Here is a 26,948-nt window from a genome sequence, read left to right on the forward strand (position 1 = left end):
TGCACACAATTGAGCTTTGTCTTTTTGGATAATGGGAAGCAAATAAAATTTCATTTTGCAGTGTTTGTGTTGCACAATGGTACTGGTGGTTCAGCTACGTACCTAAATGCTTCAATTTACTTTGTGGGATATTGAAGAAAAAAATATGCACATTGCACTAAGGTATAAATTGTGTCCTGCACATTAAAATGTTTTAAGCGCTTTAATATGCTTGGGCAAGAAATATTTTCTCATAAAGAACAAGAAAAAGACTACGAGAAGAGTTAAATAAGTTGTAGCAGAAAATGACCAACGTTTTATTATGGATGGTTTAGAAATTTACACTTGTAATTTAGATTTTATTCTAATTGTATTTATAAATGGGGAACCATCATTGGAGTTTTGTAATCATCATCAAAAGAAATATATTAGAGAAAATAGGGTATGTGATTTTTCTCTTATACATTTCTTTTCATTAAATTGAATCATCGGTAGAAGAGGATGTAGTCTCACATTGAGACAAGCCTCTATAAATTTTACGTGTTTTTGTGTGTCTATTTTCATTCTAAAATTTTATTTCCCTCGGTGATATAGAATTAAAATTTATAATTATCAATTATTGTTTTTACCTAGCAAAAAGCAGATAACTGATGTGTGGTCAAGACTTTCTAGGCCTACATATCTTAGTCTTCAAATTAAAAACGTGCACACAATTGAGCTTTTTCATTTTGCGGTGTTTGTGTCGCACAATGGTACCGGTGGTCCATCTACCTAAATGCTTCAACTTACCTGTGGGATACTGAAGAAAAAAATATGCACATTGCACTAAAATATAATTTTTGTCGTGCATATTAAAATGTTTTAAGCTTTAAAACACATGTGCAGGAAATATTTTTTCATAAAGAACAAGAAAAAGACTACGAGAAGAGGTAAATAAGTTGTTGCAGGAAATGTTAGACCAAATAAGCACTATGATTAATTTCCCTAACTATAAACCAAATTATCACTGACTTCGCTATGATATTTATGGTATCCTCAATGAATTTTTACTTTTCTCAAATGCAGTTACAAAATAAAACCATGTATTCTTTTGTGTAGTTCATTTTTTTTGTATTGATATCGCTAGTATAACTATATATTTCTACTTAAATTTTTCTCGAATTAGTACAAAGTTTGTTGTGTCTTTAAATAAAAATGTAGTTGAAGTAGCATTAATATGTTTAGCACTTTCAAAACCTTCTTTTCTTTTCTCGTTGTATTGTTCCGGAGGTAAGGCAAACACGCCTCCAACCCCTCTTGTACTTGACTTGTTTATTTATGAGAAGACACGGTCAAAGAATCGAAATTCCCATTGGATCTATGTGGAGGCCTAGAAATACTGTCTAGGCATTAATAGTACTTTGATTCAGCAATAAAATAAATGGGTAACGACAACAATTGAACTCAGCAACCTTTGATATTATGTTGAACTATCATATTTAAAAGCTTAAGTTATTCAAAATTAATCTCATTTATTTAACTAAATTAAACCTCCGATTGGCCACCATTCTCATTCTCATTCTTTTTCTCTCTCTTATTTTTAACCACACAATCTTCCATAAAATAATTTTACACGCAAATAAAAAAAATTTCATTATTTTTCAACCACACATTTAAAAAAAAAAATATTATTTCAACCATTAAAACTTGGAAAGAATGCGCCAAACGGGGGCTAAGTTTTCAACAACATTTTAGCTTGTTTGATCTCCATTTTTTTCGAAATATATATTTTCTCTTTTCTTTTCAACCACTCATTTTTCAATAAAATAATATTACACGCAACCCAAAAACTTTTCCTTCAATTTAACCACACATTCTCCATCAATTTACTATTTCAAAATACATTCTACACTAAAAATGGGGCTCGAATATAATGTCAAGACTTTAGAAGTGTTATCGAGGTCCTATTTGAGCCGCATTCTTTTAAAAAATATATTCTTAAACAGTAATTAAACATTATTTCATCCACACATTATTCAATAAAATAATATTATACGCAAATTCAAAATTTTTTCTCATTTTTTAACCACATTTTTCATTAATCTACTATTTCAAAATATATTCTTTCAAAATAATGTGCTTCAAACACACTGATTATACCTCATCCCCAAATTTCAAGACTAAAAATAAGCAAAGCTTACACAAGTTTCAATAAGAGACTCATGTCCACCTGTCATTACACTTAAATGTTACTAAGGGAAAGAGTAATTCCCCGCCCCACCCTCAATAAATCCTTCTGATAGAAGGGATATTAGAGAAAACTAATATAGGTATGAATACCCCATATGTAACGATCTAGGCCTCGTGCCCAATTCGTTGTATTATACATATTATCCGCTCTCTTACTTAATTTGAAATGTTAAGGGTTCGAATCATGGTACACGATAGAATTTCTAAAGGGTAAGATGAGTTTAGAATTTTTCAAATTGATCAGTATGTATGATATAACGACTTGGACACGAAGCCTGGGTCATTAAAATGCGTGTTTTTTTTTTTGTATTTTTTTTTGTTTTTTGTAATGACTCAGTTCCTGTACTCATACCTTGCTGTTAACTTACGTACTGTTCATTTTGGAAGAGTTTGAGTCCATCTTACCCTTCACAAATTTCTATGGCATCCTCATGATTTAAACCCTTTACTTTTTCATAAGAATGACTTACGTACTGTTCATTCTGGAAGAGTTAAATTCAGATACTAAATAGAAAAGTGTGCTTAAGTACGAAATGCAAATTCTAGAAATTGTATTCTTGGCAGCCGAATAATTTGGATGTGGGATCCAGCTAGAATGCGATCGCAAGCTTCATCATGCAAATTTGCTTTTTATATTTAAATCATAAGACATTTGATCTTCATCATTTTCGAAAATAGCAAGCAAATAATTTTTTGTCGTACAGACAATGATGTATAGCCGTGTATGTTTTTCAAGTGGAACTATTGGTCCAATCCGACTAAATGCTAAAATTTAGTGTGAGTGATTTTCAAATTTTTTTGACATTGCACTAAAATATATACATTCACAATTGATATATCCAATTCCCAATGAACATGTTATATTTGCTGTCAAAAATATTTTTCACTATATGCAAATGGGAAAAAAATAAATAAATAAAATAAAATAAAAAATTGGAAATTACTTTCTGTATATTTTGAAGAAGTTAAATGGGTGTATCTGGGATACGGCTGGAATCCGACACTGAAGGAGTAAATTAGAAGGGTTCTAGCAGTTCTATGTTGTATTTTTCATTTATTAACGGTTAAAAAAAAATAAAATTAGTTCAACATTCCTTTGGCATTTTATACAAATGGATTTATAAATTTTCAATATTTCAAAGTAATGAAAACGTGGTCTAAATTATCTTGGCCTACGTACTCCTGATATCCTAGTATTACAAATACCCTTCAAAGGAACTTGTAAATTCAAACAAGACCATTGAAGTGAGAAGCATTTCTTCGATTTACTGTCCAAATTTCAAGAGTGAAATACAGAAATGGACATCCAAATCCATGCATCTGCTGCCCCATTTTTCACCAAAAATATGATCATTCAGGGATACTCATCGCTCTGTCACGTATCATCCTATCATTTGGAGAGATTATTTCCTTGCGTATACTTCTTGTAAATGTTATGCCCTAAATCCAATCGATTTAAGTTGTAAACACTTTTAATATGCTTAATGCATTAATTTTTGACAAGATCTATTATTATTTAAATTAATATTCTGATGAATAATGTTAAATAATAGAATCTAAAGATTCAAGTTTAAGTAATTTGTTAATCACAAAGAGTTGTGATTGTTAAATGTAAATTACATATGATTGGATTTTTAATTATCCATGGCCATAAGTAATAACAAGATATGAATATTGTTTTTACATATAGACCATCACGTGTGACATTTCTTACTTGTGAAGTAAATAGCTGATCTCACAATCTAAAATGTGGAGACACTTAAATGAACGCGTGGATGTTTTGTTATAGAACAAAACATTGGAGACCCGCTAAAAGATTCTACATAGATAACTATTTGAGTTTCAGTGGTAATCTCTAACGATCGATAGTGAAATTGGTCCTTTGACTTGAGGTCATCATAGTGCCTTGTATCACAACAGTCATACTCGCGGTGTTGGATGTTTCTCTACCAAGGGCCGCTAATACGACATAGTTCGGGTATGTTAAGAATTATATGAAGGTTATAAATGACCAATAGATGATTTGTCATTTTTAGATAGTAAGATATTATGATCTGCATTTCATTCAATTAAGTCGATAACGAAATCCTTGGCCAATATATACTCAAAAATTGAAAAAGAGTTTTCGACCTATATAGACTTAGTAGTGGAATAAAAGATATGATCGATGATTGAAATCGACACACTTCCATATCTCGTAGTTGATTGGATCATATTGACGATGGGATTATAGTTTCACGATAAACAAACAAGTTTGGTATTGTTATACCACGTGACATTTTCCGTCACATGTATTATCCTAACACATTGCTAGATATCAATTTGAGACGGCGAGTGTGAACTAGTGATAAATTAAAAGGGTATTTTAATTTATCTATTTTGGTTAGATCAAAATAATATTTCACGTCGTTAGGCATCATGATCGGGAACCTAACGGATCACACACAAAAAGGGAATTGGAATATTGTAATTTGTCAATTAATTAATTTAACAATCATTAGATAAATTAATTAATTGGGTTGGTTATTTATAGGCCCGAATTAATTAAATTAATTAATTCATAGACCAGAATTAATTAAATAAATTAACTAAATATTGGATCGGGTCAGGTCAAGCCCGTTTGGGTTTATATAAATACATGGCTAGGATTTTTAATTTGTAGAGATTCTCATAATTCTTTGCTAGCACAAGAGAAGAAAACCTCGATGACTACAATATGTTCTCTGTGTAGAATTCCATTGGAGGCTGGATAGGACAGCTGTTAGGTTGCTAGGCAGCGCCGAAGTGAATAAAAGAAAAAAAATTAGGGTTTGGGGAGAGTTGAAGTGGGAGGCCTTTCATGCAATTTATGAAATTGCAGGTCCCCACATGTAAATTGTTTTGGGGAGTTGTCCTGCAAATTTTAAATAAAGGACTTGTCACGTAAATTGCATAGTTGAGGGGCCTGTTTTTAATTCTGACTTGGGTCAAATTGCAATTGTTAAAATGGGTTTTAAATTTGAATTCTAAATGGGTTTTTAAATTATAATTTTAATTGAGTTTGACACATATTTGTATTTGGGCCCAAAATTAATAATTTATTTAAAATTGACAACTTTTATATTTTTGTTAAAATTAGATTTTAACTTAAATATTTAATTTTAACCCTAAATTGAATTTTTTTTTATTTAGGAGTTTTGTCCTAAATTAAAATATTAATTCAATTTAATTAGAATTTGGACTCTAATCTTATGTTAATTAAAATTTGATTTTAATTAATATTACTTCCCCCACACAAATATTGAAATTAGAGTAGGACTCTAACTTAATAATTACTTAAAATTTGATTTTAATTAAATTATCACACCCTAAGCAAGCAAATAATTTTTTGTCGTACAGACAATGATGTATAGCCGTGTATGTTTTTCAAGTGGAACTATTGGTCCAATCCGACTAAATGCTAAAATTTAGTGTGAGTGATTTTCAAATTTTTTTGACATTGCACTAAAATATATACATTCACAATTGATATATCCAATTCCCAATGAACATGTTATATTTGCTGTCAAAAATATTTTTCACTATATGCAAATGGGAAAAAAATAAATAAATAAAATAAAATAAAAAATTGGAAATTACTTTCTGTATATTTTGAAGAAGTTAAATGGGTGTATCTGGGATGCGGCTGGAATCCGACACTGAAGGAGTAAATTAGAAGGGTTCTAGCAGTTCTATGTTGTATTTTTCATTTATTAACGGTTAAAAAAAAATAAAATTAGTTCAACATTCCTTTGGCATTTTATACAAATGGATTTATAAATTTTCAATATTTCAAAGTAATGAAAACGTGGTCTAAATTATCTTGGCCTACGTACTCCTGATATCCTAGTATTACAAATACCCTTCAAAGGAACTTGTAAATTCAAACAAGACCATTGAAGTGAGAAGCATTTCTTCGATTTACTGTCCAAATTTCAAGAGTGAAATACAGAAATGGACATCCAAATCCATGCATCTGCTGCCCCATTTTTCACCAAAAATATGATCATTCAGGGATACTCATCGCTCTGTCACGTATCATCCTATCATTTGGAGAGATTATTTCCTTGCGTATACTTCTTGTAAATGTTATGCCCTAAATCCAATCGATTTAAGTTGTAAACACTTTTAATATGCTTAATGCATTAATTTTTGACAAGATCTATTATTATTTAAATTAATATTCTGATGAATAATGTTAAATAATAGAATCTAAAGATTCAAGTTTAAGTAATTTGTTAATCACAAAGAGTTGTGATTGTTAAATGTAAATTACATATGATTGGATTTTTAATTATCCATGGCCATAAGTAATAACAAGATATGAATATTGTTTTTACATATAGACCATCACGTGTGACATTTCTTACTTGTGAAGTAAATAGCTGATCTCACAATCTAAAATGTGGAGACACTTAAATGAACGCGTGGATGTTTTGTTATAGAACAAAACATTGGAGACCCGCTAAAAGATTCTACATAGATAACTATTTGAGTTTCAGTGGTAATCTCTAACGATCGATAGTGAAATTGGTCCTTTGACTTGAGGTCATCATAGTGCCTTGTATCACAACAGTCATACTCGCGGTGTTGGATGTTTCTCTACCAAGGGCCGCTAATACGACATAGTTCGGGTATGTTAAGAATTATATGAAGGTTATAAATGACCAATAGATGATTTGTCATTTTTAGATAGTAAGATATTATGATCTGCATTTCATTCAATTAAGTCGATAACGAAATCCTTGGCCAATATATACTCAAAAATTGAAAAAGAGTTTTCGACCTATATAGACTTAGTAGTGGAATAAAAGATATGATCGATGATTGAAATCGACACACTTCCATATCTCGTAGTTGATTGGATCATATTGACGATGGGATTATAGTTTCACGATAAACAAACAAGTTTGGTATTGTTATACCACGTGACATTTTCCGTCACATGTATTATCCTAACACATTGCTAGATATCAATTTGAGACGGCGAGTGTGAACTAGTGATAAATTAAAAGGGTATTTTAATTTATCTATTTTGGTTAGATCAAAATAATATTTCACGTCGTTAGGCATCATGATCGGGAACCTAACGGATCACACACAAAAAGGGAATTGGAATATTGTAATTTGTCAATTAATTAATTTAACAATCATTAGATAAATTAATTAATTGGGTTGGTTATTTATAGGCCCGAATTAATTAAATTAATTAATTCATAGACCAGAATTAATTAAATAAATTAACTAAATATTGGATCGGGTCAGGTCAAGCCCGTTTGGGTTTATATAAATACATGGCTAGGATTTTTAATTTGTAGAGATTCTCATAATTCTTTGCTAGCACAAGAGAAGAAAACCTCGATGGCTACAATATGTTCTCTGTGTAGAATTCCATTGGAGGCTGGATAGGACAGCTGTTAGGTTGCTAGGCAGCGCCGAAGTGAATAAAAGAAAAAAAATTAGGGTTTGGGGAGAGTTGAAGTGGGAGGCCTTTCATGCAATTTATGAAATTGCAGGTCCCCACATGTAAATTGTTTTGGGGAGTTGTCCTGCAAATTTTAAATAAAGGACTTGTCACGTAAATTGCATAGTTGAGGGGCCTGTTTTTAATTCTGACTTGGGTCAAATTGCAATTGTTAAAATGTGTTTTAAATTTGAATTCTAAATGGGTTTTTAAATTATAATTTTAATTGAGTTTGACACATATTTGTATTTGGGCCCAAAATTAATAATTTATTTAAAATTGACAACTTTTATATTTTTGTTAAAATTAGATTTTAACTTAAATATTTAATTTTAACCCTAAATTGAATTTTTTTTTATTTAGGAGTTTTGTCCTAAATTAAAATATTAATTCAATTTAATTAGAATTTGGACTCTAATCTTATGTTAATTAAAATTTGATTTTAATTAATATTACTTCCCCCACACAAATATTGAAATTAGAGTAGGACTCTAACTTAATAATTACTTAAAATTTGATTTTAATTAAATTATCACACCCTAATTTTTTATAGAATTAGAGTTGGACTCTAATCAAGAATTTAATTAAAATTTGATTTTAATTAAATAACTTCCCCCTATGATCATGGAATTAGAGTTGGACTCTAATCCGAAATTTAATTAAAATTTGATTTTAATTAAATAGGCCCGCCAATTAAGTTAATTAGTTAATATGATTAATTAATTATTTAATTATTTCGATCCATTTATTTAAATGAGTTTTGACGACTATAATTGCTAGATTCCTGAGACATTGCATATAATATTAGATATTATATAGGAAACATTTATGTGATGAATGTCTATTTATAGATGATTATGGACTCGACCATGTGGATGTGTTAAATGATTGATTTAGTTCTTGTCGTTTTACGGGTCTACGAGCTCTTAATTGTTTTGAACTTGCGAGTCCGTTAATATTATTGTTGTTATGGGGCTTGCGAGCTCAATATTATTTTTGGACTTGCAAGTTCGTTGTTGTTGTTATTATTATGGTCATGCGAGTCCAATTTCATTTAGGTCTGCATGCCAACTAGTATAGGATACATGTTGCAGCTAGACTAATTGAAGGAGCAAGAAAATGAGAAAATCATGTAGATGGTGCATTGATATTAATTCGATGATATACCTCCTAGGAATTGACCAATTAGTTTTCCTCTTGGCTCAGGAAAATTAGATAAAATAAGTACATAATCATCCATACTATTATTTGTATATTTATTTGCATAGTTGATGCATGATTATATGTATGAGACCACTGCATGTTAAATCCCTCGTTAAAATATTAAGTTGGTATTATTTGCCTTCCGTCATTATAGTAAAAAACGAGAATCCTAAATCGATCTCAGCTTGTTGAGTACACTCAAGTTTGATCTATTATGGATATGTTTGAAACTATGAAATATTTGATATTTCTGAATGATTGACTTAACTAAAATTTATCTTTTTTTGAGTACACTCGTTTTAGAGGCATGTTAAACTAACATATTAGTTGTGTGAAGACAAGGAGTTGTCGGTTTAATGATTGGGGAGTTGTATGGAAATACAATTAATAATAGTATCTATCCAAATGTTTTATTAAGATTTGTTGAGTACACTTAAAATCTTGACGTAATAGATGGGATCCTAGCCTACTGGGAATCAAATGATGAATTCATTTTAAACATTGGGAGCACGTTTAATAAAATTCCATATTAAATTTGTTCAATGCATTACAATATATATTAATTCTTTATTTTTCGTCATTAACAGTTTTCGAATCATGAGTAATCATATGAATTTGAGAGGCATACTAGATGCCAACAAACTGACCATACCAAATTTTTTTGATTGGCACTGCAATTTGAGAATCATTCTCAAGTATGAGAAAATTGGGTATGTCCTTGAGCAGCTCCTTCTAGAGTTATCTACTGAAAACTCCATTAAGAAAGACGTGCTCCTGAATTTTGCAAAATTAGACTTCAACATAGTGCAGAAGATCCACCAGAAAGAGTTCAGTGACATTACAAGGTTAGTTTGTTATGTGAAGCTTCACTCGGTATATTAGTAAAATTTATTTACTTTCAGATGTGAATTGCAGGTGGTGGAAGGCTTTAGAGTTTGGAAAAAAATTGCCTTTTGCAAGAGATAGGCTGGTGGAATGCTACTTTTGGATATTATGTGTCTACTATGAGCCCCAATACTCTCTAGCAAGGAAAATTCTGACCAAAGTGATGGCCATGACTTCTATTATTGATGACACCTATGATGTTTATGGGACCCTAGATTAACTTAAACTTTTCACAGATGCAATTGAAATGTGAGTTTTGAGTTATTCTTTGTGTCTTAATATCTAATAACATATTTATTCATAGTGAAATATATAATTCAAATAAATTCCGATTTGATATTGAATATTTTTGTGAGCAGGTGGGATTTTAGTGCCGTAGATCAGTAACCATCGTACATGAAATACTTTTACAAATCTCTTCTAGATGTTTATCTTGAAGCTGAGAAAGAGTTAGGAAAGATAGGAAAATCGTATCGTGTTCTCTACTCAATTGATGAGGTAATCAATATTAATAAAGTTGCTAGAATTTAAGGACAATTACATCCAATTAATAGTATCTAATCACAATTTCAATTTATAGATGAAAAAATTAGTCCGTGCATATTTCGAAGAGGCAAAATGGACTTACAACAGATATACTCCAACACTTGAAGAGTATATGAGAGTCGCACTAGAATCTAGGGGTCGCGTGATGCTATCTACAACAGCTTTGGTAGGTATAGGAGAACTGGTAACTAAGGAAGCCTTTGATTGGATTTCAAGTGAACCATTATCAGTTCATGCTTCATCAATAATTTGGAGACTAATGGACGATATGGTAAGTCATGGGGTAAGAAGTTTGAATTCTTATAAATTGATTTTCTTTAAATTACACAAGTTTATTAGATGGGGTTTTTTTTTTCTTATGCCCGTCAACATATGAGAAAAATGAATAGCCTGCTTAGCATTAGATTTACAAGTTTTGGGTTGTGTTACTTTTATGCAGTTTGAGCAAAAAATAACGGCTGTTGAATGTTACATAAAAGAGAAAGGGGCTTCAAAAGAAGATGCATTTGCTGTATTTCAAATGCAAGTCATGAACGCGTGGAAGGATATAAACCAAGAATGCCTTAATTCAGATGCAGTACCAATGGCTGTTCTTGTACAAGTAGTACATCTTACACGTGTCATCAATCTTCTATACAAAGACAGTGATGGATACACAAATTCTAAAACAAAGTTCAAAGATTTCATAACGTCGATACTCATTCAACCAGCAACAATGTCCAACTGAACATAGTTGTGGTGCAGACTTTCATTCTAGTGTATCACCTTATTGTCATCCATATTTAGTGCTATCTTCTCAAATTCTACGACTCAATTAGGTCTTAATTAAGGTTATCCAAACGTTGAATTTCCTCGTATGGAATCGAACGTTATATCTACTGGAAAGCCCTTTGAGTAGTTAAAAACTTTGTATTTGTTTTGTTCAATGTTCTAAATAATGATACTAATGTTGAAATTTTCTTACGAATAATTAGAACTGGAAGCTATGTTGCGATTCATTGATATTCAACTACTTACATACAAAATACAGGACAAATCTTATATGAAAATCCATGATTCTACGAGCTATAAATGCTGAATCAAATCTATAAAATGTTTGCTATTTATATAGATTAGATGCAGATTACTCTAGCAATATTGATTTGCTTAATTCTGGTGATTGATTGCTTCACTACCACCATTAATGGGATCATTGTCTTCATCATTATTGAATGCTTCATTACCAATATTTTTGTGATCATTTCCGTGGAACTAACAAAGCAGAATGGATAAGGATATCTCGCTCACTACCTTCTTGTTTCATCCAATTAGGGATGTCAATTGGGCAGAGCCGGTTCGGCTCGTCAAAGCTCGGCTCGTGGGCTGCTCGGGCTCGTCAAATGATGAGCCCGAGCCCGAGCTCGAGCTGAGCAGGGGGTCGCGTCCAACGAGCCGAGCCGAGCCGCTCGGCTCGTCGATCTCGAGCGGCTCATGGGCCGAGCCCACAAGCCGGCTCGTCTAAAAAAGTGGAAAAAAATAAAATTTTATCAATAAAATTTGCAAAAAAAAAAATAATAAAAAATAAATTCACGAGCTCGCGAGCCGCTCGTGGGCTCGACTCGACCCACAAGCCTGTGGCTCGTGAGTACACGAGCTCATGGGCAGAGCCGAGCTCGCCCACGAGCAACGAGCCGAGCCCGAACCAAGCTCGTGGGTTAACCAACCGAGCCGGCTCGACTCGGCCCACTGCCATCCCTACATCCAATGTCTACAGTGAAGAATTAGTTATGGCGTAGGAGTGGAAAAATGTGTGGTCTGAAATTTAAGACATTAGTTGGAGAAAGTATAGACAATGAATTTGACACGCAATACCATGCACATGGTTACAACAGCAAGATTGTTGTTAGTTTTTATATTGAAATCACTGTTCATTTTCTGTCCAAATTCAAAGACTAAAAGTAAATGAATATTTACATTCCTTCATGCTTTCCACAAAAAATATATGGGAAATGAGAATACACGATGTTCTGTCACATATCATTCAACCGTTTCACAATATTTCATTGCATATACTCTAGACCCCATAATATAATTAATTAGTCCCTTTCTCTGGAAATAATGCATTGCTCTAGATACAATATTTAGGCATTTAATTAATTTCTACAAAAACTGTATTTTGATGCACCACAAATTTATTTACAGCAGCAGTCCTAAGCGGTTAGTATTTTATAGAACAAAAATAGTTAAAAGCTTAAAATTAATAATATTTAAAAATAGATGACAAATTAGAAAATTATAGACATCCCTTGAAATTTGAAAATAGTGACTATTACAAATACAGCCTCTCCATTTTAAAAAAATTTGAAAAACCTCCAACAAGGTTTTCATTACATATTCTCCCTGTCAACAAAAAGCAAAAATATATTTTTTGTTTAATCCCTTTGCATTGTACTATTTTGAAATTCTTATTACATACAATTAAACTATTTTTCCATTATTTCTTTAAATTTCTTAAAATACCTTACATACTATTATTAGCCTTAGTTAAAAGAATATCATTATGAATTGTGATAATATCTTAAAAGATTTTAAAATACAATTTACTTTCTAAAAACATTATATGTTTTGGCTAATATGATTGACGAATATTTAAAAAATGAAAATAAAAACATGTTATAGAATAATATAATAAAGAAAGAAAATAATTTTTAAATATTTTATATTTCTTGATTTAGTAGCATTTTCTATAATTTTTACTCATTTATACTCTTAAAATTTAAACTACACTTAGAAAATCAAACTAATAATATCATAATAAAGTTGGCATTAAAGATTTGTAGTTTCTTTTTAAGCCAATATTTTAGATCTATTTTTTATTTATTCATTTTTAAAATGAGAAATCAATTTTCATTAGAGATTTTTATTATTTACTTTAATCATAAGCAAGTGAGTAATGTTATTCGTGGTCGCTTACTACGACAGTCAATCTACGTGTTATATACATAGTTGGTGATTATTTAATGCATTGTCATGTGTATGTTACATAAGATGACTGTTGTAGTGAGTGACTGTGAATTGCATTATTCTAAGTATGATTTTGTATTTATGGATCTCAACCTCAAAAGATGGACATATGCAAGGACTTTTATTCAATTGATACTTAGTTTTTATTGTATATTGATTTATTTAGGAGAAACTAGATGTTGTATGGCACATGAAGAAATGAGGCAGAAATTGAATGATAAGGACTAAGAAGAAACAATTTGTGGAAATTTGGGACTGAGGTATAAATATTCGATGAAGGACCAACAATGTAAATAGGAAGTGACTCGAGCTGAATCGATAGGAAAACTTAGTGACTAACCTGAATCGGAAGAGAAATGGATGCACCTTGCAATTGCAAGGCTCTATCTATGTGATCAGAAGTTTTACCAAGTTCAAGAATATTATCATACGATCACAATCAACGTTACCCTGCTATCGTGTTGATTTCAATCACGTGGTTTTACAAGGTAGCAAAGATTTTATTTCTTAATTTAAATCAAGTTCTACATGGAATGGGATTAGAGCACAAATTTCACCTAATTCTAGAGGCTACAAAGACAATTATTCATCTAGCAAAAGGGGAAGAGAGTTTTGAGGGAGACAAAAACATACATTCTATACATTTTAACCATCAAGAGCTTTGTTCCAAGCAAGAGAGAACTGGGATTTCTTGAGCACTCTATTGAAGACATTGAAATAGACAAAATTTGATCCTGAAATTTCTTCTTGCAATTACATATTCTGGGTTATAAATTCTCAATTTATTATGAATGTTTGTAATTTAAGCATGATAGGCTAAATCTTTAGTAGTTCTCAATTTGTTTTGTAAAATGTTCTAAATAATGATATTAATGTGTGGTCAGAAATTTGAGACATTAGTTTTGTCTTTATGATAGTTGGAAAGCAAGTATAGCCATTGAATTTAAAATGCAATATCCTATACATGGTCACAACAGCACTTGTTTTTTTAACTTGAATAAACTGAAATAAATCACCATCAACACAAACTTCCATTTTTAAAAAAAGTAAGATTGATGCTGTTTTTATATTAAAAACACATTTCATTTTCTGATCGAATTCTAAGACTAAAAGTAGGTATTTGTATTCAAAACACAGTCCATTTTCTATCCATATTCTAAGACTAAAAGTCAATTAAAAGAATATGGAATGAACATTTAAATTCCTCCATCGACTGCTCCCATAATTTCCATAAATGTGGCATGGAGATTCCATGGTGTTCTGTCACATATCATTCATGTAAGTGTTATACTCTAGGTCCAAACAACTTTGGACATAAACATTTTTAATATATAATTGATGCAATTTTATGGTAGATCTATTTTTAATTAATATTAAAATAAATTAAATAAATGAGTCCGTAGATTCAAATCTTGATAATTTGTTATTCACAAAGAGGTATGATTGTGACATACAAATTATATATGATTGAATCTTAAATCAATCATGGTCATAAGTAATAACGAGTTATAGATATCGTTATTACGAACAGACCATCACGTGTGNAGACCCGCTAGGAGATTTCATATAAGTAACTATTTGAGTGTTAATGGTTAATCTTTAATGTTTGGTAATGGAATTGATCATTTAACTTGAGATCATCATAATACCTTATATAAGGACAGTCATACTTTGGTGATGTTGGATGTTGCTCTACCAAGAGTCGCTAATACGTCATCGTTCTAGTATGTCAAGAATCATATGAAGGTTGTGAATAATCAATAGAGGATTCGTCACTCTTCGATAGTAAGAGATTATGATCTAAATTTCATTCAATTAAGTTGATAAAAAAATCCTCGGCCAAGATGTACTAATAAGTCGAAAAAGAGTTTTCGACTTATATTGACTTAATATTGGAATGAAAAATATGATTGATAATTGAGATTGACACGTATCCATATCTCGTAATTGATCGAATCACATTAACGAATGGATAATAGATTCACAGTAAATGAATAAATTTGGTTTTGTCATACCACGTGACATTTTTCCTTCACATATATTCTTCTGACGCGATGTTAATCAGGGACGATGAATGTGAATTTGTGATAAATTAAAAAGGGGTATTTTGACTAATTCAAAATAATAATTCATATCGTTAGGAATCGTAATTGAAAACCTAATAGATTACACACAAAAGGAGAACTAGAAGAACAAGATTTATCAATTAATTAATTGACAAGTGTCAGATAATAAATTAATTGGAAACAAAATGGGTTACATACAAAAGAATAACTAGAAGAATGAGATTTACCAATTAATTAATTGACAAGAATGAGATTAATTAATTCATGGACCCGATTTAATTAATTGGATTAATTAAATATTTAACGGGGTTAAATTTAAGAGACAGGCCAATCCCGTTTGAACTTATATAAATAATTTGTTATGGTTTGAAGACTGTAGATAGAAAATTTAATATTTTTGCTAGCACAAGAAAATTAAAAATCCTCATTCTCTTAATTTTGTTCTCTGTGTAGATTTTCATTGAAAGCTGCACAATTTGACAGCTGTGGATTGCAGATCGTAATTGTTGGATTTCAAGAAAAGCAAATAATTTTGCAGAATTCAATAAAGGTATGATTTCTATCACAGTTTCTATCTAAATATAAAGCAAATCTTTGGTGAGAATTGAAATTTTGTTTAAATTCTACAGTGCATGATTAAGTAAATTCCCAATAATGGTATCAGAACCTATTTTGTATTTGTTAGAAGCTTTTTTGCATCTTGGAGTAGTCAAAAGTTGATTGTTCATATTTTTCTTGTTTTTAGCAATTAAATTTTAAAAATAAAAAAAAAGTAAAAAAATTGGATGAGGCTAGCGACAAAAGTTGCCACCGACGAGACGATAAGGGAACGCGCGCGACACAGCGCAGCTATTGCTTGCTAACACCACGGAGCACTACAGCAGCAATGACGGTCGTTGCCACTATCATCAACAGCAGTGCCGATTGCTTGTTGCTTCAGGGCGCGGAGTTGCAACAACAAACCTGCACATTGCCGTTAGTGCAAGTACCATTGCTGTCTACGACGCCCAGGTTGGTTGAAAGAGGAAGCGTCGGCAATCCACCAAGAAAAGAAGAAGGATTAGGGTTTTCAATTCTAGGGTATGCTAATCTGGTCAGCAATTTGGAAGTAGGGCCTCACGTGCAATTTATGAAATTGCGAGGGGCCTTCTGCAATATTTGATTCTGGTGTCAATGTGCAATTATTAAATAAGGGGCCTTTATAAAATTTTAGAAATTTTGAGGGCCCTATTAATAATTTTAAAATGGGCCAGTTTGCAATTTTCAAAAAGGAGTTTTGAATTTAAATATTAAAATGATTTTAAATTTGATTTTGAATAAGTTTTAACCTGTATTGTTAATTTTTACTCAAATTAAAATTTTATTTAAAATTGAGGACTTTTATATTTTCGTTAAAATTGGATTTTAACTTAAATATAAAACTTTGTTCCCAAATTGAATTTTACTTCATTTATGAGCTTTATCCTAAATTAAAATCTTAATTCAATTTAATTAGGCTCTAATTTAGTATATAATTAAATTTTGATTTTAATTAAAATTTTCACCCTAATATATTCTTGGAATTGAGTTGGACTCTAATTAGATATTTAATTAAAATTTAATTTTAATTAAATAAAACCCACTTAAGTATCTTGAAATTAGAGTTGGACTCTAATTTGACATTTAATTAGAATTTCATTTTAATTAAGTTGTCTCGCCCTAAATTTTTCCTTGAAATTAGATTCGGACTCTAATTTGGTATTTAATTAAAATTTAATTTTTATTAAATAGGTCGCCTTAAATCTTGGAATTATAGTTGGACTCTAATTTTTCTATTTAATTAAAATTTGATTTTGGTTAAATTTAACCGCCTTAAGTTTTGAAATTAGAGTTGAATCTAATTTGATATTTGATTAAAATTTGATTTTAATTAAATAGTCTCGCCCTATAATAGTGGAATTAGAGTTAGACTCTAATTTCGTATATATGATTAAAATTTGATATTAATTAAATTAATTGATTGATTAATTATTTAATTGTTCTGATCCATTTGTCGAAACTAGTTTGGACGACCTTAACTGCTAGAAACTTAAAACATGTTTGCCTATAATATTAGATATTATATAGGAAAGCATTTATACCATATTTGTTTTATTAGTGAATAATTATGGACTCGACCATGTGACTGTGTTGAATGATTAGTTTTATTCTTGTTGTTTTATGGCCTTATGAGCTCTTATTTATTTTGGACCTATGAGTCCGTTGTGATTTTGTGAGCCTGTAAGTCTAATTATTTAGGCCTGCGTGCCAACTAGTATGGATATAGATTGCAACTAGACTAATTGAAGAAACAAGAAGAGAAGGAGACCATAGAGATGGAGCATTGTATGAATCAATGCAATACTCCTTGGAAAATCGACCAACTAGTCTTTTTTTATGGTTCAGGAAGACTAGATAGTAAAAGTTCATGATCATTATTTGCATATTAGATGTATGTGTGTGTGTATTATGATGAGACATTTGCATGCAAAACCCCTCATTAAATATTAAGTCAAATTATTATCCGCTTTCCATCATTATAGTGAAAAACAAGAGTCCTAAATCATCTCAACTTATTGAGTACATTCAAGACTGGTCTATTAGGGATATGTTTGGCATTGTAATATTAGATGTTTTTTAATGATGGATTTGACTTAACTAAAAAAAAAAACTTGTTAAGTACACTCCAGGAAATGAATTTTTAACAAAAAAAATAATTTTAGAGGCATATTAAGCTAATATATAAGGTATGTGAAGACAAAGAGTTGTCAGCTTAATGATCTAGAAGTTGTATGGAAATACAATTGATAATAGTATTTATCCAAATGTTTTATTAAGATTTGTTGAGTACACTTAATATTTTAATATAACAAATGGGATCCCAAGCCACTGAAAGTCAAGTATAGATTTTATGAATCTATGCAAGAGGGTCATAAATTTGAGTTAAACATTTAGAGCATAATTAGTTTGATAAAAGGCCATGTTAAATTAATTTATACATTTAATGTATTATTCTTTTACTTTTCGTCATTTATATTTATTGAATCATGAGTAACCATGTGTATTTAAGTGGCATACTAGATGCTAACAACCAAATTAAATTTGCTTGACTGGCACCGCAATCTAAGAATTGTTCTCAAGCATAACAAAATTGGTTGTGTTCTTGAGTAGCTCTTTCCATAGACACCTGCTAACGACTTGTTTAAAGAAGAGGTTGCTACTATAATTAATAAAGTGGTGACGATAGTACTGCAATATGTGTGATGCTTGTATTATGTCACATGCGTCACAAAAGCAACATGATGGTATAGATGATAACACATGATTTTTATCTAAAAGAGTTGTATGATAAATAAACGCGTGTGGAAGGATACGAGACTTCCAAATAACTATACCGGTGCAAAATAACAGAGGAATCTTCAGTTAGTACTCATGTATTAAATATGATTGACATTGAGAAGTTGTCTCAATTAAGTTCAATCGTGAACCATGAACCAAGTATTAACTTAGTTCTGTCATATTCGCCAACGAGTTATTCATAACTAATTATGAATTTTGATATGAATAAACTTGAGTACACACTTATTGAGTTGCTAAATATGCTTAAAACAGTTGAGTCCAATATCAAAGTTGGGCAAGTCATTGATTCCTCTAAGAATTGTAAGAGAAAGTCTAAAGGATGCTTTAGGCAAGCATCCAAGATGGCTAAGATGGTCAAAGTAAAGAATGACAATATCAAATCTAATTATACTTATTACCATTATAGAATGAAAGGTCATCGGAAGAAAGATTACTAGGCATATGTTTACTTCCTGTATGTTGAAGATTAGCAAAAGTTACTATATTGCATGTATGAGCATACTTTTGCCATTTTCTTTATGCTTAGTATTAGAATTAGAGAAATATTATTTTGTTCTCATCGTTACCAAGAATATTATTTGAATTTCATGTTTGGACATGAATTGCTCTAATACTGAGGACAATTGTTGCTCCTTTTGATCTTGATAAGATCTTAATGGTTATGGTAAATTACAAAGTAACATTTATATTCTAAATATTATTTATTTTATAATAAGTATGGAAATTGAAAGACATAAAAATGATAATCTGAATAACACCTATATATGACATTGTAGACTTGGTCACATAAATGAAAATACAATTTCAAAATTGCATAGAGATGTATATTTGAGGTCAATTGATTTTGATTCATTTGACATGTACGAATCATGCTTGTTAGGCAAATGATCAAATATTTTTTTACTTGAAAAGGAAAATGTCTACATAATTGCTGGCCTAATACATAGTGATGTATAGGGACCCATATCAATTAATACTAGATGAGGTTTCTCTTCTTTCTTCACATTTGTTTGCAATTATTTCAGAAATGGTTATGTATACTTGATGAAATCAAGCATGAAGCTCTTGAAAGGTTTAAGGGATTCAAGTTAGAAGTAAAGAAATAATTAGATAAAATACATCCTCACACTAAAATTCAATCGAGGTGAGATATTTTAAAGATGAAATTTTAGATTATCTAAAAGGGAATGAGATTATCTTGCATTGAACTACTCCATATACACTGCAATATAAATGGTGTATCTGAAAGGAATAATCTAAACTATTAAATATAGTGCGATTAATAACAAGCCATACAAACCTCACAAAATTGTTTTGGAGTCATGCATTGATTACAATGTGCTACATACTAAATCGTAAACTTTTAGATATAGTGTGATTAATAACAAACCATGCAAACCTTTCAAAATTGTTTTGGGGTCATGCATTGATTACAGTGTGCTACATACTAAATCGTGTCCCATCTATATCGGTTTGCATTTTCTGCCTCATTTTTGCATTTTTTTTTTGGTCTACAAATGTTGCAATTTCTCAAACAGTTTCTTCATACCTTTCGACATTGTTCCAAAATTTCGTATACCACTCAATAGTATTATAAATTTGCAATTGGTCTTACTTTTGTCATTTGTTTGCAATTATTGTTTCAACTTCTCTCTACTATCCAGTCTCCTACCCTTTATAGCCTTTTGTCTTCTACTTTCTACAAAATTTCTAATGGATTATAGAGGATGGAACCCCAGTTAGGATCTTCATATAAGTATTTCTAAATTAAAACCTTATAAATAGGTCTCCTTGTAGTTCTGTAGAGTTTAAAACTCCACAGGGACTATGGACTAGAAAACCACCAAATCTATCATATTTAAGAGTCTTTGGATATGCTGCATATGTACATCAGATTGAGGGGAAATTAGACCCAAGGGCTACCAAGTGTGTTATGCTTGGATACCCTGAAGGGGTTAACGGGTACAGGTTATGGATACTTGGTATTAAGGGAATAAAGATCATTAACAACAGAAATGTGGTGTTTAATGAGATTGAGATGCCTTGCTTGAAGAATAAAATGGATAAATTAGATATGGCTGAAAAGGGTACTTCCCAAAATGAGGTGCAGTTGGCAAGATTAAGTAATAACAAATCTGATATAACTGAACCAGAACCTGTACAGGCTAGTGAAAGTGTAGAAAACACTGATGAAGGTGAAGTTAATCCACCCCAAACTGAAGCTGAAACAAAATCTAAAATGTGGCATCTAGCAACCCGGGAAATGAAGCTAGTACCCAAGATTATCAATTGGTGAGAAATAGGAAAATGAGACAGATTAAACCTAACCCTAGGTATGAAATGAATAATCTAACTGAATTTGCCCATATCTGGTGAAAACTTAGAACATTCTGAAACCCTAAGTTATGAAGAAGCAATGAATAGTTCTAAGTTAAAAGAATGGAAAGAAGCAATGAAAAAGGAAATGAAATCCCTTCTTGAAAATAAAACATGGAAATTTGTAAAGAAGCTAAAGAATCAAAGAGTGGTTCAATGTAAGTAGATCTTTAAGTTGAAAGAAGGGATTTCAGAATTTGATCATTTGAGGTATAAGGTAAGGCTTGTAGCCAAAGGGTTCACTCAAAGGGAGGGAGTTGATTACAATGAAATTTTTTCACCTATAATTAAATATAAAACTATAAGACTCATTTTGGCTCTAGTTGTTTGATTTGATTGGGAACTTGAACAATTATACGTGAAAATTGCCTTTTTACATGGGAAATTGGAAAAGGACATTTACATGTGTCAACCACAAGGTTTTGAAGAAAATGAGAAATCTGATTTTGTTTGTAAATTGCAAAAATCTTTGTATGAACTCAAATAAAGTCCAAGACAGTGGTATATAAGGTTTGATACATATGTTTTGAAATTTGGTTTTAGAGGGAGTAAATATGACCATTATTTATACTATAATAATCTAAAACTGGCATTGAAACATATCTACTACTCTATGTAGACGATATGTTTCTGGCCAGCCCTAGTAAAGCTGAAATAATAAGGCTGAAAAATCTATTAAGGTTTTGACATGAAGGACTTGAAAAATGTCAAGAAAATTTTAGGGATGGTGATAAATCGAAATAGGCAAGAAAATATGCTAACTATATCACAAGAACCCTACCTTGAAGTTTGGCATGAAAGAAGTTAAGTCTGTCAATGTCCCCCTTGTTGCTCATATGAATCTCTCATCTGCCCAGTGTCCTAAAATTGAATATGAGATTAAAGATATGACAAATATTCCATATGCCAGTGCTATTGGATCTGTTATGTTTTCCATGATTACAACATGGCCAGATCTTGCATATTCAATCAATTTTTTAAGTAGGTTTATGGCAAACCTTGGGAAACTGCATTGGGTTGGGTTAAAGTGGCTACTTAGATACATAGTTGGGATACTAAATGAAGGATTGATGTTCAAAAAGGGATCAAAACCATTAACTCTTAAAGGTTATGTGGATTTTGATTTTGTTGGAGATAAATATCAAAGAAAGTCAACAACTACCTTCTTTTTTACATTTTGTGATAACTATATTACTTGGAAGTTTCAACTTCAATCAATTGTAACTTTGTCCAGCACTGAAGTTGAATATGTGGCAATTACTGAACGTGTAAAAAAATGCATATGGCTTAAAGGGATCTTGACTGAACTGAATTTTTTGAATACTCTACTCGTAATATTAACTGATAGTCAAAGTGCTCTACTTTTAAGCAAAAATCCAGTCTATCATGAAAGTCAAAACACATTGAGGTGAAGTATCATTTCATAAGAGAAAAATTCTCATCTGGCGAAATAGTTATTGAGAAAATTCATACTGACTTTAACCCTACTAATATGGAGACTAAAATATTGCTTGTTAATAAATTCAGATCTTGTTTATCATTGCTTAATATTGATACAGGTTGATTTTTGTGCAGGTAGTAGGGCGATGATGTAGGGTATGGTTTCGTCACTAGCATTATAGCAACAAGAGAGGAAGTGCACGGTTTGAGAACCAAGGTGAAGAATTGTGGAGTTGTGTTTCTCAAACTACACTTGCATAAGTGAAAATGTGATTTGTCCCACTTGTACTCCTATGGACAGTTGGCACTTGGGCATTGGCTAATAAATGGTCATTCGAGTTGTGCTTTCTCTTGGCTATTGTGGACCGTTGATCTAATCCTAAAGCTGAGATTTAATCTTCCATTATTAATGCCTTTGGAGACTTTTAAGGCATTGAGTCTTCAATCAGTCCAACACTTTTGAAGAATAGTCTCTCGGGTTTTCTCTCTCTTGCTCTATCGCCTCTGTTCTTCCTTTCTTCTTAGATCTGGAGATCTTTGGTAGTTTTGTAATAATCTTTGTAGTTATCTGATGCTGGTAGAACGTTTGTACAGTTTTTTAGACCTTGATTATGGCTGGCAAACTTGTATTGTGTTCTCTGCAAGATTCTATCTAGTCTTGTGGGCTAAGATTCGAGTTATTGAGAGATCCTTGTGGATTGATGACCATATAGTTGGTTTGATTTGGTTTTCTCAACTGTTCGTACACTCTCTTGAAGGTCTCTTTCTAGTGACGGGCTTACCTTGGAGCCCCCCAGATTAGGCTGTGTTTGGCTGAATTGAGTGAACAATCTGTGTGTTTGATTTCTGTTCTTGGCGTTCCTTTTTTTTTTTTTTTTTTTTTCACTATTGCTTGTGGGGTTTTACAGATCCGGTTCTGGGTTGGCCAATAAATACGCCACCATCCCACCGCAAATTTAACATCGTTGATCGTCACTTGTCACCACGTTTACAACCAGATCTGCACCATTTTCTCCTATTTTGGATCGACTGGACGTTCTAGGTGTTGACTAAATGGACTTGGATGAAATAGTGGCATACTTTTGCTCAAACCAAAGTGACTCAATATCTGCTTTCTCGCTCCGTGAAACACAAAGCTGCAGTTCCATAATTCAAATTTGAATTTCATGCTATATGTTTTTAAATTTCAATCTCAATCGTTATTTTTATTTTATTTTATTTTATTTTTGTTTTTCCTAAATGGCTGGGTTAGACTTCAAAAATTGCAAATTCTGCTTGTAACTTTTTCCTGTGCTAACGCCATACTTGAAATTAATTTGAAGTGAGTGTTACATATTTATTGTATAAGTATAAAACGCGAAAGAAATAATCAAATTAAATAAAGTGCCCAAGTGATGGGAAATGTGATATTTGTGTGGGACGTTAGGGGTTCGGATCACTCCCCACACAATTATTAAAAAGTCTTGATTGCTCGTGGGCTTCCTTGACTAAAATAAAAATTTTTATTATTAGTTTATTTATTTTCGAAATTATTTAATGGGTCAAATTAGCCAATATTTTCTGACCATTTTTTGTAACAATTCACTACTCACAGTCATTAAAATACCCACTACTCATAGCCATTAATATTCTGCAATTATTCTCTAGTCATGGAGAAGACGATTACTTCCAATTTCGCCTATATAAACTCATGTCTTTATTTGGGAAAGAGACACATCAAAGAAATCAGAAAATCATTTGAAAAGAAATCTTATTTTTCATCCTCTGAATTTTTATTCTCGGTTTTTACATATATTCTGGAATACCTTTGAGAGTTCTGAAAATCATTCGTGATTGCTGCACAAGTGGTTTACGATCGTTGTATCCTGGGAGTAATTGTCCACGGATGTCGCAACAGTTATCGACGAGCAATTTCACTTTAGGACATCGTGCTGTCACGAGGCTCGATCGGACGATAAGTTTTATATTTCTGCATTTTATTATTCTAAATGTTGCTGCAACTAATTGTTTTTCCAACAGTAAGTTCGAATGATTTGATTCGGATGGTGTTGGTTGAGATCGGAGAAATCGAACCTAATAATTGGAGATGGGATGTGATGGCGGTAGCGGAAGGTTGCAGTAATGGTTGGAAACTGTTTTGGATGGGATTGTGTTAAGAGTTTGGATTAGCAATAACATGAGTAAAACAAGCAACGTATCTTACTCTCATATAAAAAATATTTAATAGAGTAATATATAAAAGTAACCCAGTAACATACATATTACTCGCGTGAAATGTGATTTGTAACATGTAATAAAAAATGTAGATTTGAAATTTTGATTTTAATACAAAAGTAACACAGTACGTTAAATTTTGTGAACCAAAGTAACATGGTATTTTTATTTTTATTTTTATTTTTATTTTTATTTTTTGGTGATGGTTTTTTTTTGGGGGGGGGGGGGGGGGTACATAAACACAAAAATTTAAAACGGGGATATTTTTAAAAGATGTCTAAATTTTTTACTGTGGATTAAATACTTAAGATCATCTTGTACCTTTAAATTTAAAGTATGAGAAACAATGAACAAATGGAAAAGTTAGGCATCAAAATCAGGATGAAATATGTTAATCAATATTTCTATGACGTTATTATTAGCACTTGCATTTTCAAAAGTGAAAACTATGAGTTTATGTTCATTAAAGAAGGCCATGAAAATATTGACAATATTTTGTGAATAATGTGGATACTCAATGACCTTAAATGCAAAGATCATTTTACGTATAATCCACAACTTACTAATTGTAATGGTTGTCGCACAAATATATGTTTATGGTTTCTCTCGCAGCCCATCAAGCGGTTGGTTTGTTCCACGTGGATGTTAATATTTCAGCTTCAAATTGAGGTGCCACATAATAATTATTAGGTTTAGATTTTGATAGTTAAAACCCATTTGAAACCAAACAAAACTATTTGCCCCAATTTTTATTTTTTATTCAGCCGTGCATAGAGCTTCTGCCCAAAACCCTTTTGCAAGCCCAGAACTGATCAATATAAATCTTACCTTATTCATGAGAGTTCTATTCATTCTCTCAACAACCCCATTTTGTTGGGGTGTGTTCTTAATAGTTCTATGTCTAATTATTCCCTTTTGCTTGCAAAAAGTATCGAATTCAACATTGCAAAATTTCAGCCCATTATCTATCCTTAAGGTTTTTAATTTCTTGTCCAATTGGTTCTTCACCATCTTTAACCACAATCTGAATTTTTGAAAAGTTTCAATTTTGGATTTCAAAGGATACGTCCAGACCTTTCTAGAATAATCATCAATTATGGAAAGAAAATATTTATTTCCACCAAAGGTTGGGTGGTTTTCTGGCCCTCATAAATCTGCATGGATATAGTCTAATGGTCTATTCGTCGTGTGATCCAGTCTCAAAACTCACTCTATGAGATTTCCCTAACACACATGTTTCACAAAAATCAAAGGGTTCTACTTTATCTTTTCCAAACAAAATCTGGTCATTAAAATTCTTTTAGCCCTTATTTCCAATATGACCCATTCTACAATGCCACAATTCATATTTGCACTCACTTATAGTTAAAGATCTTGAGTCCTGGGAATTAACAGTTTTTCCCATTAAGTAGTATAGCACATTCCTTTTGGGCCCCTTCATGATTATAAGAGATCCTTTCAAGATTTTCAATGTGTTATTTTCAGATTTAAATGTATGTCCCTCATCTTCAAGAATTCCTAATGAAATGAGGTTTCTTTTTAGATTTGGGATATATCTCACATTTTCAATCTGCCTGACAATTCCATCATACATTTTGACTGAAATGTCACCAATTCCAAGAAAATTTTATGAATTGTTATCACCCATATATACTTTCCTAGGTTCTATCTCCTTGAAGTTATGAAACCAAAATTTATCTTGACACACGTGAAAGTACATCCAGAGTCTAAAATCCAGTCAGTGTATATTTCTTCATTTGTCACAGTTATTACAAGAAGGGTGTCAAGTTCAGAACTCACAACAACATTATTTAACTCAATGTTGCTGGATTCTTTTAGCTTTTTCTTTAACTCAAAGCAATCTCTTTCGAAATGTCCAAGTTTTCCACAGTGATAGCATTTTTTATTGCTTTTGTCTCTTGATTTAGATCTGGTTTTTGATTTGGACTTGAATCTTTTATTCTGTGAATTATTTTCCCTCTTCTCTGTTCTTCCTCTCACAAATAAACTCTCATCTCTTGAATTTAGTTTAGATTCTTTCTTGATTTTCAATTCCCTAAATCTTAGGGCATTTGTTATGATTGATTGTGTTAAAGCATCTCTAGTGTATTTTATAGCATTTCTGATATCCTTATAAAAATTAGGTA

General features: G+C 31.4%; 1 pseudogene; it reads left to right on the top strand.

Annotated features, from left to right (window-relative positions):
- The first annotated feature begins 728 nt into the window (after window positions 1-728).
- Window positions 729-11,294, top strand: LOC111395075 (annotated as a pseudogene).
- The last annotated feature ends 15,654 nt before the right edge of the window (window positions 11,295-26,948 follow it).

This window comes from Olea europaea, chromosome 6 (genome assembly GCF_002742605.1).
Source record: "Olea europaea var. sylvestris chromosome 6, O_europaea_v1, whole genome shotgun sequence".
Lineage (NCBI taxonomy): Eukaryota > Viridiplantae > Streptophyta > Magnoliopsida > Lamiales > Oleaceae > Olea > Olea europaea.